The 18,788-nt window shown below is 37.2% G+C and overlaps 1 long non-coding RNA gene across 1 annotated transcript in view; it reads left to right on the plus strand.

The window, feature by feature from the left end:
• Positions 1 to 18,788, plus strand: part of LOC137211192 (uncharacterized) — a 486,842-nt gene that overhangs the window by 120,406 nt on the left and 347,648 nt on the right. The window contains exon 5 of the long non-coding RNA XR_010936941.1: positions 15,175 to 15,312. This is a non-coding gene — a long non-coding RNA (uncharacterized lncRNA). The remainder of the gene's footprint in view (positions 1 to 15,174; positions 15,313 to 18,788) is intronic.

The raw sequence follows: 18,788 nt of genomic DNA on the forward strand, positions 1-18,788 counted from the left end.
CTGGCACCTCCCAGCTCCCACACTTTATCAGAAGTCTTGCTGATCTAGGAATCAGGCTGCTGGAGCTGAGATTCTCGCCTGATTGTCAGCTAAAGAAGGTGTGACAGAGTAGAAAACAGGATTTCCACACAGGAGACCTGGTTTTGAATCCTAACACTTATTAACTCTGTGACCTTGGTAAGTTATCTCTTTTGTGCTTCAGTTTTCTCACTATAAAATGGAAGTACTGCACAGTTTTGTTTCAAGTATTACATAAAATAATGTATGTGAAAACATCTAAACGTGATTTGTAAGTAGTAGGGACTCAGTCTTTTTCTTTCTTTCTTTCTATCTTTTTATTTTTTGTAAAGAGCATCTTATTCAGCCAGTCATCGAAGCACCTCCTCTGGGTGGTGGTCTAAACTGGTTCCCTGGAGATATTTCACAAATATTTTATTATTTTGAAATAACAAATGAGCGGAAGAATTAAGGACTTTGGATGTGCATACGCCTGCATATACCTATATATGTATATGTGTATATGTGTGTGTGTGTGTATATATATATTATATATTTTTGAGGGGACGTCTTGTCTTTTCCTTCCTTCTTTTTTCTGTATTTCTCAGACTGGACTAGTTCAAATGTGGACATTGGCATAGGGCTGCTAACGGGGCCCTGGACAAAGTTTTGAATTTTGTTTTGGTAGCAACTTTTTGGTATCCCTTCATATGTGAGCCCCACTTTTGCTTCTCACTATTTTCCAATTCTGTCTCTAGGGATGATCAGCGTATCATGCTGCTTGTGGCAGTCAATGAGGCCAAAGATCTCAAAAACCCATTTCTGAAGACCTAGAACATGAATTAAGTTTGCATTTCCCAGGAGAAATTTCTCTGTGTAAAGAGGAGTGGGTTAACCCATTTGGGAGGATAAGCAGGGCTGGGAAAGGCCTTCTCTACTTGTTCTCTTGCTCCTAAGTGCAGTCTCTTCCAGGATTTGCCAGTGGAAGCAAGGATTTGCAGATGTAGATAACAGACATGATTTATTTGACTTGCATAAAATTTAAAAAATGAATTAGCTGCAAAATTTTCAAATTCAGTAGATTTAGATTCAGGTTCCTCCTAGAAAGATCTGGTAACATCTGAACAGGGTAAGGATCAATGGATGACAAATAGCTGCCTTTGGAAGGGCAAGTGCTCCCCAGATCAGACAGTTCTCCCCTGCCTTGTGTAATTGCCTAAATCAGCTGTTTGCCCCTTGTAGACATTTGGATTTGTGACACCCACTCTACAATTAGCATTGCTTACCCACCTCTACCTGTCTTGCCCACATCTTCCCTCTTCCTGCCCTGGCATCTACCCACCCATATATGTTTTTCGAACAGAGTCCCTGAGCTCGGTAAAAACAAGAACTGGTTGTCAGAGAAAGAACAGTGTTTACCATGGCAAACCAATGATATTCAAAACCACAAACCATAATTCCAGAAATGTTAGTTCTGTTTCTTTTTTCTTATGAGAAGTGAATAATCTTATTTTGGAAGTTAAAGCTAGCTGTATTAATTTATTAAAAAATAGACTTTTAAGGCAAAAAAGCATCACTAGAGATAAAGATAACATGCTCAGTGCCTTTGAATGATGTAGCAGTATTAAAGTTGTATGCTCCAAACAATACAGTTTCAAATGTATAAAGCAAAATCAACAGAATTGTGAAGAGAAATAACTTTACAATCATAGTGGGATATGTAACAGAAGTAGTTAACAACAGAACTAGGTAACTAAGTAACAGGACTAGTTAACAACAGAATCAATAAGGAGAGAGAAAATTGTGAGCAGCATATTAACAAGTTTGATCTAATGGTCACATATATTAAATCCAAGAAGTGAAGAATACATTTCTTTAAGAACAGATGGATCATTTATAAAAATTGATGTATCCTGTGCCATAATGGAAGTCTAAACAAATTTAAAATAGTAAAATCATACACAACATGTTTTCTGACTACAAATGCAATTAGGTTAAAAGTCACTAAAAAAAAGATAAGTAGAAAAAAATAAATATATGTTAAAATTAAGAAACAAGGTTCTAAATAACCCATGGGTCAAAGAATAAATCATAATAGAAATTAGAAAATATTTAGAATCACACCTAAAAAAAGATACTATGTATAAAAACTGATGGGGTGCAACCAAAACTGTACACAGAGGAGAATTTTTAGCCCTAAATTTATATTTCAGAAAACTTTATGCTAATGCATTTGAAAATATAAATGGATTTCTAGAAAAACACAACTTCCAAAAACTGACTCAAGAAGAAATAAAAAGCCATCCTACAGAGAGCATTTAAGGTCCAGATAACTTTACCAGAAGTTTTACAAAATCTTCAAGAAACAACTATACAATACTATACAAACTTAGAGAATAGAAAAAGAGGAGTAATGTTTAGAATAAAAACTGCTTAGAATCAATATAAAAAAGACAGTCCCATAGAAAAAGAGGCAAAAGACTTGAACATCTTCACAAAAAGACCTTTTTATTTTGTATTTAAAAATTTTTTTAAACAGCTTTATTGGGATATAATTGATATACAAAAAATAACTGGACATATTTAATGTATACAATTTGCTGATTTTGGAGATATGCATATACCTGTGAAAACATCACCACAATTAAGGCAATAAAGTATCCATTACCTCTAAAAGTTTCCTTCTGCTCCCACCCTCCTTTTTTGTGGTAAGAACACTTAGCATGAGATCTATCCTCTTCACAAATTTTTAAGTGTACAATATTGAATTGTTAATGAAAGATACAATGTTGTACAGTAGGTCTCATGAAAAGATCCTCAACCTCAACTTCTCCTCTCCCCTCCCCTCCTCCTTTACCCCCTCCCTCTTGTCCAGGGACCCCAGTGGTTCTATTCATCAGCAAGTTCCCAGATCATAGAAAATGGAACAGGATCTGGCTCATACTAGTCCTTCAATAATATTTATGTAAACTGCAAATAAATACATGTAGGTGAAATCATCCAAGCAGAGGAGAGAAAGCTCGAAGAGAAAGTAAATGGAATAAGAGAAGTAGGCCAGAGGTGAGACTTTCCAGAACATTAACCTGCAGGAGGTGGTAGAGTTGAGGAGAAGGCCTGTAGAGTAGGCAGAATGTAGAAGGGAGGCCAGGAAAGAAGTATATCAATAACAACTAGGATCCTTTGCCTGCAAGGGACTGAACATGTAGCTAAGAGTGGCTTAAACAATAGGGGCTTATTATCTCACATAATGGTCTGGAGGTAGGTAGTTCCAGGGTTGATTAATTCAGTATTTCTTCAGTGTCCAAGCTTTACATTGGCTTCTGGTGATTCTCCTGGTTTTCCCCTCATGGTCACAAAAAAGGCTGTCACAGGGCCAATTGGCAAAAACTGAGTTTAAAGACAAGAATTATACATCAGGAGGAACACATCCTCAGGTTCCATTGGCCAGGACCAACTCCCAAACCAAGTACAGCAAAGGGGAATGAGATTCCCTTGATTGGTCTAGGCCAACACGGTTCATCTCTTGGGGCTAGGATAGGGGATTACTTCCTCTGAGCATACTGCTGCCCACACCTGAACACAGCTGGCAATGTGCTGGCAAAGAAGTAGGGGTGTGTTCCTGGAAACTGGGGTAATGTCTACTGAGGAGACAACCAGCAGGGTATTCTGTCACAGGATTCAAGGAAAGAGATGTTCAAGGAAGGAGTCAGTTGGGTCATTTGTGACTGAGAGGTCATTCATATAAGACAAGGATTGAATGGGACTATTGGATTTCACAACAAGGAGAACATTGATGGTGGTGGTGAGAGCAATCGCTGTGGAGTTGGCAGAGGAAATTAGGTGGAAGAGACCCGGTTATGGTGAGTTAAAAAGTAAGTGGGGGATGAGAGTGTAGAGGTAGGGAGGGAAGGCAAATTGTCCAAGGGTCTTGGTTATGAGGTAGATGAGAGACAATGGAGCTGGCCCGGGTCTCTGTCCTGTTCCTGGCTGGGAATCCTATTCATTATGCTCCCCAGCCAGGACTGTGTTGGCTGTGCCGTTCCCCGCCTACACATTTCAGGAGTTTTTGAATAATTCCCAGATCTGATAATGTTAGTTTATTATCCATTCCTCTGACCATTCTAGTTACTTTTCTTTGACCCTCCTTAGTGCCAACATTTCCTTCGTCGGATGTGGCAATAAGAACTGTGTATATGCTTTTGTTGAATTTAGAAATGACTCTTTTCTCATGGTAAAAATGGTATGTATTCATCATAAAAAAATGAAAAATAAAAAGATGCTGAAGGAAAAGTAAAAATATATATAACCCTAATCCACAGAGATCATCAGAGATATATTGCTGTTTCTCTTTTAGCTCTCCCCATCCACATTTGTATTTATTTTGTATAGTGAAATACTATCTTGCTTTATAACTTGTTTTTTCCTTAATACTATATGACGAGTTTCTCATCTCATGAAATGCTCTTGATAAATACAATTTTTTGACTGAAAAATATTCTATTGTTTGAATAGGTCATTTAACATTCTTCAGTTAATGAACATTTACATTGTTTCCAACTTTTGTTTGCTACATTGTGCCTGCCTATGACTTATTATCTTGGGATAGGTTTGTAACAGTGGGATGAGCGGTTCAAAAAGTGTAAGATAATTTTAAGGCTTTTTGTCAGGGCAGCAATTTGGTTAAATGTAGGTGCTCTGGGTCATGCTTGAGTTTTAACTCAGATTCTGCCATTTTCTAGGTATGTGACTTTGGGTAAGTGACTGACCCAAGTCTTAGTTTCCTAATCGTAAAATGAGGATCATAATATCTACCTCCTGGGGTTTATAATAGGTTAAATAAAATAATTTGTGGAGAGGTTTTAGCACAATGTCTAACAGTAAATATGAGCCTTTCTAGAAATGATGCATCAATTTACAAGTCTAAACAGAACCTATTTTATTTTTAATCTGCTCTCTATAAAGTTTAGCATATGAGTTTTAAAAGAATCTAAAATGATTTATGGCTGATGTGTTCAAAGACATTTATCTTAATAAATTTGGGGTCAGTAAATCTTCAGCCTTTATGTTTTTCCTTCAGGCCAAATATTTCAAGTTCAGAGGTGACATTGTGTTGGCTACAGAATGTCCTCTAGACACCTTCACTGGGTGTCTCTAGCTAGTGCATTCTGTGCATATTCTCTTACATCTGATGAAAGCATTTGAATTGATGTGAGTGGGCTTAGACTACTTATTCCTCAAAGGGCTTTCCCCACCTCTAACCTATTTTAGTTTCTATTATGTATTATGCCATCAAGACTAAACAAAGCTGTACATTGGCTTTGAATAAAAATAATGCTTAGATCTGTAAAAAAGCGCTGATACCAAATGTAACCTTTAGGCCTTCTGGAATCTCTCAGAACAGAGAAAAGACAATCTTAGAACCTTGCTGAATGCCAAAGGATTTTCCATAGCTAGTCAAGTGACCTTAGCTCTAATAGTATCTGACTTTTTCACTTTCTGCCCTGAGGCTCAGTTCCAGCTTGTGGAAGTTTTCTGACCCATGGATTTGCTATAGTGTGGCAGTCATGTAACCTGGAGTTCTAACTCTATAATAATGTTCTGGGGATTTGAGAATAATCTTTGGGGGGATAGAATCAAGTTAGTTTACCTGGCACTTTTATGTCCCAGAAATAGCTCCTACTGAATTTTTAGTTACCAAATGGAAACTTAAGTGTTATTTTTTCATATATAAGCTGATTTCAATCTATTTTTTCAGTGTATGTTTTTCTCCTTTAATGATAACACAAAATTCAGATAATTAGAATGATTTTTTTTTATGTGATTCCCCACCACCCGACCCCCCCGGAACTTTAATTTCTGTATCTCTACAAAGGGTTTTGCTGTGGTCTTCTGGAGCTGGCTCGTATTGGCTCATCTGGAACAATTATTAAATTTTCACAGATTGGTTGAGGTCATGTTGGTAGCTTGAAGTTGTCTGTGGTGTGGGTGTTTACACCATAGAAATCAGCAATGCTACAAATCAGGACATTCCACATGCTCCCCTCCCTGCCCCCGCCAAACTGGTTGGTAAACATTTACCAGCAGACTACCGCTTTTCAGACAGTTTTAAAGGAACTAGAAATTTTAACCTCTCAGACTAAAGTTCCATATCATATAGTTGAGGTAGAATAAAAAGTTTAGTTATCAGGTATTGCGCCTTCTACCAGTGGATGTTTGTGAAATGCTATCATTTATTAAAAAGATAGTCATTTAAAACATGACAGACAGATTGAATGTGGGAAGAAAGGAAACCACAAATAGAAGGCACATGTTACAGTAAATGTAGAAAAATAGACAACAGAGTTAAGAAACTAGAAAGCCAAAGGAAAAACTTCTTGAAGAGTGAAGGACAGGAAGAAGACTGTGCTAAGCAAAATTGACACTAAAATTGAATTTGAGAAGTACAGGGAGGTTAAAAAAGGCATCAGAATGAAATAGTTTTGAAAATGGTCAGCAATACCAACTTGGTGAAGTAATGTCTTCCACCCAAGGTGACATTTGCTGAAATGGAAAGTGGCACTAAAACCACCAGCCACTGAAAAACAACACATTTTGCCTTTGGCATGTTGGAACACATGTAGAGAATAGCATTATGGGTAAGGAACCATATATTTATTGTCCAAACTAGGACTTCCGTGAGTGAAAGGGGGCTCTGTTAATAATTACTTCTGAACAACAACATAAACCAGAGCCATAGAAGCAAACCAGGATGTATGAACACACTAATTACAGGCTCTACCACTGGCAACCCAGTTTCCAACCCAACTGGTTAAAATAACTTGACCGATAAATATTACAATGAAAAGGTTATAATAAATATTCCAAGAGGCTATAGTGATATTAATTGTTTTCCCATTATGAGAGGGTTAAAAAGTAAAAGGAGGTGATTCATAGTAATGTTGAATAAACAACAAAAAATATGTGAGGAACTGTGGAGCCCCATCTCCTTCTGTTGTCTCGTAACCTGGTGGAGGCAGCCCTAGGGTAACTGTTCTTGTTGTACTTGTCAGTGTTGAACACTGTGGGCCCAGACACTCTCCAATTTCCAGTTACTCATTAAGTCCTCTTCTTTATGCTGTTTCCTGTAATATTTCTAGCCTTTTTTCTTTGTTCTGCTTGAATGATTAAGCTACTCAGCACTCCCGACAGCTGGGTAGGAACCATGTGCAAGAATGGCTGCCCTGGAGAGAAGGGTTCATGAAACTCTATTGAGCTCCATGGTTTTCCTTCCTCAAACTTGCCATTGTTCATCATAGCTGTTTGTTTTGGTCAGCTTTCAGGACTCTTTCTCAGAGACTCGTATAGGATTTGTCTTGAAAATCCCCAATTTTCTGATTTTTATGGCTTCCATAAAGGCTTTGCTGAATTACACACCCAACTTGTGCTCCAATATCTGGGCATACATTTCTCATGATATAATGGGGCTGCATTTGGCACTGCAAAGGTGATTTCATGCTCTGGGGCTTTGGCCATATTTCACAGTGTATTCACTTTACTTTCCAGGAAATGGGTCGAACTTTAAAAATTCAGTATCAGAGGCAAGGGACTCAAACATTCTTTTTCTTGGAACTCTCTTCACAAGTATCTTCCTAGAAATCTTAAGGTCATTTTTCTGTAAGGAAATCTCTAGTAAGACTGTGTTCCCATTCCTTTCATCCTGAACATCAAGTGAGCATGTCAAATGGCATTGTGTAACAGACCTTTCTGTGATGATGGAAATGTTCTATATCTGGGCTGTCCAATATAATAGCCATTTTCTTTTTTTTCTTTCTTTTTTTTGTGGTACGCGGGCCTCACTGTTGTGGCCTCTCCCGTTGCGGAGCACAGGCTCCGGACGCGCAGGCTCAGTGGCCATGGCTCACGGGCCCAGCTGCTCCGCGGTATGTGGGATCTTCCTGGACCAGGGCTCGAACCCGCGTCCCCTGCATCGGCAGGCGGACTCTCAACCACTGTACCACCAGGGAAGCCCTAATAGCCATTTTCTATATGTGGCTATTGAGTATTTGAAATGTGGCTAATATGACTGAAAACTAAATTTAAAATTTAAGTTCATTTAAATGTAAATAGCCACTTAGAGCGAGCGGCTGCTATATTGAGCAGTACAGCTCCATACCAACCCAGTGGCTCTAAGCTCTGTCTATTCAGTGATGCCCTTGTTGCAGTTCAGTTCAGCAATACTTCCCAAGCTTGGAGTGATCTTTAAGGGCCCACATTGATCTGAGATCATTTCAAAGTCTCACTGCAATTTCCCACAATATCAAGGAGTTGAAATCAAGAGCGGGCAGCTAGTCTATGGTGTAGCTGAATATTGCACTGAAATTTGGGCTATTCCTGGTCAAACCCCTTCTCCCTCAAAGATTATAAATATTTCTGAAGGCTCCCCAATCTAATGTAGGAATAAAAGAATAGGGCTCACGGTAGTACTACGAATACTGTGAGTACTGTTTATACTATTCGTAACAACACTATGAATAATGTCATCATATCTGACTCAATTTTGTAACCAATGCAACTTCCAAGTCTTCTTTGTCCCTGGTAGTGACTGAGTACAGGTCAGAAGTGGTCTGCGCTGCAGCCGTTGACGGTGCAAATGATCCCTCCTCAAGGCTGGGCAGAGATAGCGCCCACCCTAGTCATGATGCCATGGCTGGTCCCTTTTCTGCCGATGCCATTTTCCTTTTTTGTAGACATGTCATCATGTACTCACAGCTCCTTCCTTAACACTTTTTTAAACAACATTATTAAGATGTAATTTGCATGCTATGCAATTCGCCAATTTATGTTGTAAAATTCAGTGGATTTTGTTTATTCACAGAGTTGGGCAACCATTACCACAATCAATTTTAGAACATTTTCATCATCCACAAAAGAAACCTTGTACCCATAAGTAGTTAATTCCCATTTCTCCTCATCATATCACTCCCAGTACTAGGAAACAGTAATCTATTTTCTGTCATGACAGTTCTACCTATTTTGGAGGTTTCACATACGTGGAATCATACATTATGTGGTCTTTTGTGAGTGACTTCTTTCACTTAGCATAAGTTTTAAGGGTTCATCAGCATTATAGCCTGTGTCAGCACTTCATTCCTTATTATTGCTGGATAATATTCCTTTGTGTAGATATGCCACATTGTAGTTTTTCATTCATCAGGTGATGGACATTTGGATTCTTTCGATTTTTTGGCTATTATGAATAATGTTGCTTTGAACATTCATGTACAGGTTTGATATGGAAAGCTGTTTTAATTCCCTTGGGTGTATATCTAGGAGTGGATTATGGGCTTCTATGGTGACACTATGTTTAACATTTCAAGGAATAGACAAACTGTTTTCCAAAGCAGTAGAGTCCTAATGAGAACACCAAATCCTAACCACTAGACTACCAGGGAGCATCGAGTCCTAATGATTTAAAAGCCAAATTGTCTACAGAAGAGAAAGCCTATGTGACATATCTCTCAGGACAGCCATCCTACACCTAATACTTCAGCCCATCCAAATGCATCATAATGATTTAGTGTGTTACGTCTTTGCCGTTCCTGAAGTTACACGTTCTTCCCCGCCACCAAGTTTTACTGAGAACTAATTGAAATACATCACTGTATACGTTTAAGGCATACAGCATCATGGTTTGATTTACATATACTGTAAAATGATTATCACAATCGGTTGAGTTAATATCCGTCTTCTCATATAGATACAATAAAAAGAAAGGAAAGGAAAAAATATTTTCCTAGCGATGAGGACTCCCAGGATTTACTCTCGTAACAGTTTTCCTGTATATCATACAGCAGTGTTAACTACAGTCTTCCTATTGTACATTACCTCTCTAGTACTTCCCTTTTTTGTAAGTGGAAGCTTGTACGTTTCTTCCACCCATCCTCCAATTTCCCCTCCCCCGCCCTCTGCCTCTGGTAAACACAAGCGTCTGATCTCTTTTTCTGTGAATTTGACCTTTTTTCTTTTCGATCCCCCAGGTAAGTGAGATCATATGGCACGTGTCTTTGTCTGACTTCCCTCATTCAGCATAATGCCCTCCAGGTCCGTCCATGTTGTGGCAAATGGCAGGATTTCCTTGTTTTTGTAGCAGAATAATATTCCTTTTATTACTTCTTTATCCATCCATCCATTGATGGACACTTTGTTTCCAGGCTTTGGCTATAGTGAATTATGTTGCTGTGAACATGGGGGTGCAGATATCTTCTCAAGTTAGTGTTTTCATTTTCTCTGGGTATGTTCCCAGAGGTGAAATTGCTGGATCATGTGGTAGTTCTATTTTCCTTTAAGGGTCTTCCAAGGGAAATATTTTTATGGGAAGAAACAGTCTCAGGTGGCCATGCTAGGTATCCCATGACTCTGGTCCCCGGTTGTAGTTCATTGTTCCAGAGATGGGTACCTGCCCCAAAGGCAGCTGATTCCCAGGCTAAACAGAGCCCTATACCATCAGCTGGCTCCAAAAGATGAGCTGTGCCGACTCAATTCTCTCTGTCAGGAATGTGATCTGTGAATCGTAATGATAGAGAAGAGGCCAGCCATGGGAGCTGAAAGTAGAAGACTGCTTAGAGAAAAGCGATGGAGTAGCGTTGCACCATGAGAATCACGACAAACCAAAGTCATGAGGAAGCAGAAGTGATGAGGAAGATGAAAAGACAGAAACTATGCATAAGCAGGTAAGGCAGGGAACAGATAAACAGATCAGCATATGAAGAGTCAATCTCCAGCTACTGGAGAATGATAGACACAGGAAGGAGCAGCAGAGCCACATTGATGGCAAAGCCATAGAATGAGAAGTACAAATTCCAGCTGCTGAGGCCCTCGGTAACTGGGCATCTAAATGGCCCTGGTCCCAGGAGCCTGATTCTGTCTTTCCTTTTCTGTGTGAGACAGGGCTGTTGGCTTCTCTTGGGTTACCTAGTATAGATCTGTATTAGGCAGGGTTTTCTAGAGAAACAGCATACGTATATATATAATATATATATACGTATGCTGTTTCTCTAGAAAACATATTATATATAATATATAAATATTTAATTATTATGTATGTATAATATATAGTAAATAAACATGTATACTTTATATATTGTATGTATATTATATCTATATAGTATATATAGATATACATATAATATGTAATTTATATATTTTTATATATGTAAAATATATAATATATATTTATGTATTATTATATTGCATACTATTCTATATCATATATGTGTGTATATATAGAGAGAGAGAGAGAATGAGGGAGGGAAGGAGGGAGAGAAAGAAAGAGAGAGAGAGAGAAATAGGTTTATTTTTAGGAATTGGGTCGCGTGATTGTGGGAACTGGAAAATCTGAGATCCGAAATTCAGGTAAGAGTTGATGCTGCAGTCTTGAGTCTGAATGCCTCAGAGCATCAAGTTGGAAACTCAGGCAGGGTTTCTATGTCGCAATTTGGGGGAGAATTTCTTCCTCTTTGAGGAACCTCAGTCTTCTAAGGTCTTCAGCTGATTGGATGAGTCACACCCACACTATGGAGAGTAAACTGCTTTACTCAAAGTCTACTGATTTAATTGTTAATAACATGTAAAAAAAATACCTTCACTGCAACATGTAGCCTGGTGTTTGACCAAACAAGTGGGTACCATAGACTAGCTAAGCTGACACATAAAATCAACCCTCCCAAAATCCTTACTAAAAATCTCCTCTTGCTTGAGGCAACTTTAACCTCTGCACCGTTCTCAAGTTTTATCAGCTAGGAAGGGTTTGAAGAAGGATTTGAACCCAGAAATCTGACTCAAAACTTGAATTTTTAACCACTAAGAGCTTACATCATTTTGTCTTATATCTATCATTTACTAACTCATTTCTTTATTCAGGAATATTTATTGGAGACCTCTTAAGTGGTTGGCATGGTATACGCTTCTGGGGAGACAGTAAATAATTGAAATCTATAATACTATATTTATTAAATATAATAATGGAATATGATTAAATACAATGTCTTAGTTAATGCCTATGTTAAATATATTTTAAATATAATTAAAATAAAACAATATATTTAAAATATAAAATTAGATCTAATGTGATAATAGATGGGAGAGGAAGGCAAAATCAGAGGGGCAACTACTGTGGTTGGGAGGTAGGTTTAGGGAAAGTTTCTACTGGGCAAAATTGGATGTTGGATGTGAAAGACGAATCAGCATTAACTAGGTAGGGGGAGAGAGTGGAGAAGCACAGAGGCTGAGAGAAAAAAATCACATCACAGAAATGTTAGCTGGAGGTCTCCATTTAGGATTTAAGTGCTTTGAAATAATGATTTGCATGCCTTCCCTCCTTCCTTCTTTCCTTCCTTTCTCTTTCTCTCTCTTTTTCCTTCCTTTTATTTTTTCCTTTCTTTCTCTCTCCCCTAATTTCATCCCCCAGGCACTTAATTGAGGTCTTATATATCCTACACTCTTTATTAAAATTACTGAATGAATAAATGAGTGAATATATGACTAATAAGAAATATACGCTTCATCTTGATAACCAAATTCTTCCACAAGTCTAGTTGCTGCTTTCAGAGACCAAAAAAACTGAGATCACAGGTCTGAGCTGGTATGATAGTTTTTGTTCTTTCAAACAATTTTCCTTTGATGATGATATTTTAAATTATTGTTACCCCTCCCCCCTTTCTGCATAGATAATCAAGGATTGGTTGTGGCTATGAACTAGGTAGGCAGAGGAAGAGCCTGAAGACTGCGTTGAAACTTAGGCTCAAGCAATGGAATGTTGCAGTTGACTGGGGGGAATAGCTGCCACAAAGGGCTCCTTCTGGAAGCCAGCAATTAGGAAAGAGGAATCTCAGAGTTCAGTTTGAATAGAACCAATGGGCCATCTGGAGGGCCAAAAGGCAAGGCAGTGAATCGTGATGAATATTGCAAGAAACAGTGTGTGTGCATCACACGTGTGTGAGCATACATGTAATGTGTTAGGAATGTCTCAGTTCATGAATGCTTTCTATTTAAAGGAGTGTTAATACAGAACAGAGACATGGGGAACTATTATCTTGGCTTAAATGGTTATCAAAATATTTTGATCTTTTAATTATATATTTTAAAATGTAGAAGGAACTGAGTAATTGTATTTAATTCAATGCACAGCTTAAAGGCCATCTGCTTGTAAAAATATTTAAGTTTTTTTTCCCTATCCCGATAGCCTAGCCCATGTGACATTAAATAGATATGTATGCACTATCGGGTCTGTGCAGAATGATGAAAATAACTAGTCATAACTCCTAACTGTAACATTATAGTAAAGAATAGCCCACAGGTTCGTATGGGATTGAAAATTCCTTTCATATTGATATTCTTTAGGCTCTAGCTTGGCACTACTATTGGCTACTTATGAATAAGTTCTTTAGCTTTTCTGAGCCACAATATCTTCATCAGTAAAATAGGGGACCAGAGTAGTTGATCTTTCTAATTCGTAAAATGTTTTGTTCATCAGAGAAGTTCATATTTTAAAAAGCACTTTGAAAAGTGTAACATTTCCTACAAAGATTCCTGCAAAGATTAGAAGTAGAGATAACTTTCATTCATTCATTTATTTAATATATTGAGCGCATTACACTGCTGAAATATGTATAGTCATATATCGTATATGTATAACTATATTATATGCTCGTTCTGTGCTAATTGTTGAGGCCACATTGATGAAAAAGACAGATTTGTTTTTTTTCTATGTGGTCTGTGTGGTCTCTTGGAAGTGGGTGAAGACAATTGGAAGATTCTTGTGAGTTTCTATGTTACCACTTAATGCGTATGTGATTTCCACTTAATAGGTATGTGATTTCAGGTGTATAATGGACGATTATACAGGACTATATCATAGGATGGCTATGAGAATCAAATGTGGTAATTGTTGTAAAAATGTATTAAGTGCTATACAATGTGACCCAACTATGAAATATCAAGTGGAGAGAGACAAGAAATTGGAAGAAGGTTGAACCATGGAAACTTCCCTAACCTGAGGACAGGGATAAGAGAAAACACAAAAGAGAGTAGAGTAGAAAATTGACAAAGAGAGAGGTAGAAAAGTGAGAGGAAGTAATACATGGGAAGTATTAATAAGCCACCTGCACTAAAAAGATTTTTCAGATTTTTACCTAGTTTAATATGTTAAATTCATATGTCTTATTCTAGCAATATTTCCTTCAAAATTTGGGTAAAAAGTGCATTTTTACTTTTAAAAAAAGTTACAAAAAGAAAAACATCTCTCTGATTCTTGTATAGAAATTCTAAATTATTTTCTTTCTAGCTTAAAGAAAGGTCAATTATACAAAATCAGTCTGTATTTGCCCTTTATCCTGAGCCTGTCTTTTCAGCTACTTTGCTCAAAAAAGATCTTTGCTTTGGACTTGGAGAAAGGGCAAATGGTGTTGCAGAAGAAAGATTCTATCCAGCTGACCATAAATTTCTGGCGGTGTGTGGGAGCACACGTTCTGGCTAAGATCTGACACCAAAGCTTCATATTTCTAAAGAACAGTTCTTGCTGGATGGTTTGACTATTTCACTGGTTTTGTTGAAGAAGACAGGCAAGATTAAATGCTTCATTGATGTAAGAACAAAGGTAAGCCAGGGGATCTGGCAAAGGTTGAGCAGTATATTTTTAAAGTGAATATGATAGCAATTTTTATGAGTCTGCTAGTCACACTTTGGTTGAAAATCTAATCTTTTTCAAAGACGAAAAGGATAAATGAATACCCTCTCGACAACATACAAGATGTTTAAAGGCAAAGCTATTTGATTATTTTTATTCTGACATGTTGAGAAACTGTCATTTTAATCAATACAATGAATTAGTATGGCACTGTATTTAAAGCTTTTACAAAGTAAAAAACTTGTTTGTGAGTGGTTTTGCTGATATTATTTATCATTATCTCTCTTCTTTGGTCTCCAGTATTTTGGCTAATGCTTTATAGTCCTTCTCTTGATTTAAACTCTAATCGTTATCTACTTTGAGTCACTCATGAATCTCAAAATATTTTGCTGAATTAGAACCTTTGATATTTAAGGCAAATTTTAATGATCTGTCTTCTTCTGAAGTGACTAATTTTAAAGGAAAAAATGCCGAGTTATACTCACCCTTTCCATTCATGCATTATTTTGTGACAGATTTCTTCTGAGCATAAAGAATTTCTTCTTAGAGAAAGAACTTGGAAGAACACAGGCTCCAGGGCCAAAGCATCTACAGGTGGATTGTCTACAAAGGGAAGAGCTTATCTGAAATTTGAGCTGCAATCAAAAATAAAGGTAGATAAAACCTTTGTACATTGTCACCGTAGGAAGGAAAAGCACAAATGAATACGTATTGCTTTGTATCTCTTTTTACATATCTTGCGAGAAAAAGATTTTCCTGGTCAAAACATCTTTGCTAAATTTATCTCCGGAGGGACACTGCTGCTCAATCAGATCTTTGCAAGATTTTACCCTGGCGTTCCAAAAAGAAAAAGTACTCAGTAGGATATGTTTTATTATTTTCTTTTGAATAATTCCAGGTATAGGTCATAAAATACTTTGGTTAGCAAGTGTTCCAGACTTGAGTCTTGGAGATTAAGTTGTCAAATTGAAACAGAGAGGTTACAGAATCCTTGTCTGGTTTAACTGTTATACTGGCATACTCATATGCTACCCAGAAACTGATTGATAGTATCTTTGTCACTTTGTCACTTTAGAAGAATAAAACAAAAAGTTTTTTTGTTTGTTTCTTCCTTTTTTCCCTCATTATTTTGCCTAATTTACTACCTGTAATTTAAAAACAAAAACCGGTTTCAAACGTTAATATCAAAAGTTGACTTACCTGTTAAGGTATATGAGCCCTCAACAATGAAGTTATTAATCTTTAGAGCTTTTGAAGTTTCAATTAAAGGTCTCAGTCTCCATGTACAACATATGTAAGCAGGATGAATAAAAATTCATTCTCAAATGAAAAAGAGTAATAAACCCAACCCAAGTTTAAGAGAGGGAACTGCATAGAAAGACAAATATTAAAATAAATATGTTTAGTTAAAAATTAATTTCCTGTCAAGAATCCTGGTTCTACCAGAACTGTTTTTTTTTTTTACTTAATTTTTATTGGAGTATAGTTGTTTTACAATGTTGTGTTAGTTTCTGCTATACAGCAAAGTAAATCAGTTATACATATACATATATCCCTTCTTTTTTAAATTTCATTCCCATTTAGGTCACCACAGAGCACTGAGTAGAGTTCCCTGTGCTAAACAGTAGGTTCTCATTAGCTATCTATTTTATACATAGTAGTGTATATATGTAAATCCCAATCTCCCAATTCATCCTACCTCCTCTTCCCCACCTTGGTATCTGTAAGTTTGTTCTCTACATCTGTGTCTCTATTTCTGCTTTGCAAATAAGTTCATCTGTACCATTTTTCTAGATTCCACATATAAGCGATATTATACAATATTTGTTTTTCTCTTTCTGACTTACTTCACTCCCTATGACAGTCTCTAGGTCTATCCACATTTCTGCAAATGGCACTATTTCGTTCCTTTTTATGGCTGCATAATATTCCATTATATATATATATACCACATCTTCTTTATCTGTTCCTCCGTTGATGGACATTTAGGTGGTTTCCATGTCCTGGCTATTGTAAATAGTGCTGCAATGAACACTGGGGTGCATGTATCTTTTTTTTTTTTTTTTTTTTTTTTTGCTGTATGCGGGCCTCTCACTGTTGTGGCGTCTCCCGTTGCGGAGCACAGGCTCCAGACGCACAGGCTTAGCGGCCATGACTTACGGGCCCAGCTGCTCCGTGGCATGTGGGATCTTCCCGGACAGGGGCACGAACCTGTGTCCCCTGCATCTGCAGGCAGACTCTCAACCACTGCACCACCAGGGAAGCCCTGCATGTATCTCTTTGAATTATGGTTTTCTCCAGGTATATGCCCAGGAGTGGGATTGCTGAGTCATATGGTAGTTCTATTTTTAGTTTTTTAAGGAACCTCCATACTGTTCTCCATAGTGGCTGTACCAATTTACATTCCCACCAACAGTGTAGGAGAGTTCCCTCTTCTCCACATCCTCTCCAGAATTCATTGTTTGTAGATTTTTTGATGATGGCCATTCTGACCAGTGTGAGGTGATACCTCATTGTAGTTTTGATTTGCATTTCTCTAATAATTTGTGATGCTGAGCAGCTTTTCACGTGCCTCTTAACCATCTGTATGTCTTTGGAGAAATGTCTATGTAGGTCTTCCATCCATTTTCCATTGGGTTGTTTGTTTTTTTTTTTTTATATTGAGCTGCATGAGCTGTTTGTACATTTTGGAGATTAATCCCTTGTCAGTTGCTTCGTTTGCAAATGTTTTCTCCCATTCTGAGGGTTGTTTTTTCGTTTTTTTTATGGTTTACTTTGCTGTGCAAAAGCTTTTAAGTTTAACTAGGTCCCATTTGCTTATTTTTGGTTTTGTTTTCATTACTCTAGGAGGTGGGTCAGAAAAGATCTTGCTGCGATTTATGTCATAGAGTGTTCTGCCTATGTTTTCCTCTAAGAGTTTTATAGTGTCCGGCCTTACATTTAGATCTTTAATCCATTTTGAGTTTACTTTTGTGTATGGTGTTAGGAAGAGTCCCACTCTCCATGGTAAATTAGTCAGTGGTGACAGTGGTCTGACCTTAGCAGAGGAAGTGGATAATGTCGGTTACTCTTCTCCCATAGTCTCAGTTGGATGTTGCATAAGGTATAGAACTTGAGGATGTCTGGTGGTCTGAGATATCAATGAGCAAGATGAACAGAATTTCACTTCGTAGAAGAAATAAGAAAACCCAAAAGTCAGTCATAGTTTGCGCAATCTTTTCTTTCCCCAACCTAATAGTTTTCTGAGTTTTTATGAACTTACTGTATGAGTAATAATCAGAAAAATACTTGGGGATTATTTGTTGAGAAGCTTTTACTTTAACCAAAACTGCAAAGGACTTTTTCCTTGGATCAAGCACTGGGGCCTCAAAGCAAGGTCATTTAATATGCCATTTTTAGTAGACTTTCATCTGAACAAGTTGGAATTTTTAAAATGAAATTAGCCCTCCAATTTCATTGTTATTTAATTATTTATCTAAGGAATCAGGACCAAGAGAACTTTACCTTTTGCTTTTACATGACTGAGTTTTTACTTTTGGTTTGATATTAGAACTTCAGTGCTTCAAGCACATCTTCTTTGAACTGATGTACTGAAACGGAACGGCATTCCAAGGAAATTGATGGCTGGTACTAGGGAGGCTACAGGTGATTGGAATTTTCCCATGGCAGTCACTTTTATATAACATTCTACAGTTTTGTTTTAGTTCCTATCCACTGTCCTAGCTAGAATCAGTCTCATTTCCTTTCTTCCACCATTTTCTTTTTGGTTATAGGTGTCAAGAATTTTAATGATTTGTAAATAGTTTTCTAAACTAATGAAATAAATGTGTCAAATGTATGTTTTTACATTTTATGTTTTAATAATTAATCCCCTGAGTTCATTTCCTTGCCATGCTAAATGCAATTCTAGAATGGATTCTATTTCATTAGTGTTGAAATATAGATCTTTGAAATCTCATGCTGTGGTACCATATCGCTTGACTGGTACTGTTACTGCCAAGGAACCGTGTTTCATAACTTTTCTTAGTGAAGTTAAATTTGATTTGTGAAATTAACCAGAACATTTAAACCAAGAACTCTTATCTCCCCTTTCTCAATCTTAGAAATGGAAAAGTTAAAGACAAGCCAG

This window comes from Pseudorca crassidens, chromosome 18 (assembly GCF_039906515.1).
Source record: "Pseudorca crassidens isolate mPseCra1 chromosome 18, mPseCra1.hap1, whole genome shotgun sequence".
NCBI classification, from domain to species: domain Eukaryota; kingdom Metazoa; phylum Chordata; class Mammalia; order Artiodactyla; family Delphinidae; genus Pseudorca; species Pseudorca crassidens.